Raw genomic sequence first — 1,671 nt, 5'->3', positions numbered from 1 at the left:
AAAAGGTGGGTGTGGCTGGATGAGCACACTTCTGGTAATGTGGGGGTGTGGCCTAATATGCCAATGAGCTGTGCTGTCAGGGGTGTGGCCTAATATGCTAATACGGTTCTGCTGTTGGGTGTGGCCTATTATGCTAATGAGTTCCTGCTGGGCTTTTCCCACAAAAAAAGCCCTGAATAAATGCATACTTAAAGCAAATGTATTTTGTGCTTTTTATTTTTCTTTTAAAAAGTTTTCTGTACTACTTCATAAATGTTGGTGTCAAATATTTCAAAAATATATACTCACCACAACAGTACATCAAAGTGCAGGTTTACACTATGTTCAAACATTCAAACAGCACCTTGTCAATTTCACAAACACTGATCCCAGGGGACTCCAGTAATTTACCCCCTATCAAATGCAATCTTTTTCAAGGACAGTGATACACATACAAGACATAAGGCACAATAAAAAGCACAAAATTTACTTTAAGTATAGGTAAAGGTACAGGTTCCCTTGCTCGACAGCCAGTCGAATCCGACTCTAGGGTTGCGGTGCTCATCTCCGTTTCCAAGCCGAAGAGCCAGCGCTGTCCGAAGACGTTTCCGTGGTCATGTGGCCGGCATGACTAAACACCAAGGCGCACGGAACGCTGTTCCCTTCCCACCGAAGTGGTACCTATTTATCTACTTGCAATTTCTTGCTTTCAAACTGCTAGGTTGGCAGGAACTGGAACTAGAGATGGGCACTCACTCCATCATGCGGCACACTCGCATCTCGAACTGCTGAACTACTGCCCTTCCACAGCCTGCAGTTCAGCGTCTTAACCACTTGAGCCACCGCAGCTCCTGATCTCTACTTTGGTTTAAGCATACACAGTGTTATATATTTTTCCATATCTTCCTAACACCGTGACCAATATTCCCGCTAAGCTGTGGAGTCTTGGTGAGCAAAAATTGAACTTCGTGAGCTCCTGGCATTAAAGTTGTGAGCGAGCCATTTGGCTCCTGCGTACGTCAGTTTGCTCTGGAGCCCTCCTTCCTGAGCTGAGACAAAACTGTCTGAGCTGGAGGCTAAGAACCTGTGGGCTAGCTCACACTAACTCAGCTTAGAGGGAACACTGACCATGACCCCCAGTTTTTATATTATCTACCACTTGGAGTTTGGCAATCCTATTCCTCAAACTGTAGTGTGCTAGAAAAAACACACTGGTCCCCATTTCTCCTCTCATTTGGGGCCAATAGGAGCTGGAGAGCAGGCACAGGTAAGAGAAGTCATAAAGGCAGCCCTGCTGCATTAGGCTAGTTTTGCCAGGTTCCAGGTGGGGCTTGGAGATGTCCCAGAATCACAACTGATCTCCACCCTCTGGATGAAGCAGCAGCTTTGGAGGGTGGACGCCGTAGCATGACATCCTGCTGAGACCCCTCTCCAAATCCTCCCTCTCCATGCTCAGGTTGCCAACTTCCAGGTGGTGGGAAGCCACAGATGTGCTATTAATAGAAGTGGAGAAATTAGGTGGCCTTGACTGCCAAGAGGAGGGATTGCCACATAGGACTCTGAATGGATGAAGAAGTTGACAATTTGAAGTTCAGAGTGCCTATGTGCACAGTTATTTGAACTAAGCGCTTTATTCATCATAGGCCCATTCTGCATCTAGCATTTGCCCCGCTGTTTTACCAAACCCACATT

This window comes from Gekko japonicus, unplaced genomic scaffold (assembly GCF_001447785.1).
Source record: "Gekko japonicus isolate JY-2015 unplaced genomic scaffold, Gekko_japonicus_V1.1 scaffold2190, whole genome shotgun sequence".
NCBI classification, from domain to species: Eukaryota; Metazoa; Chordata; class Lepidosauria; order Squamata; family Gekkonidae; genus Gekko; species Gekko japonicus.
Note: the sequence above shows the minus strand (reverse complement) of the source record.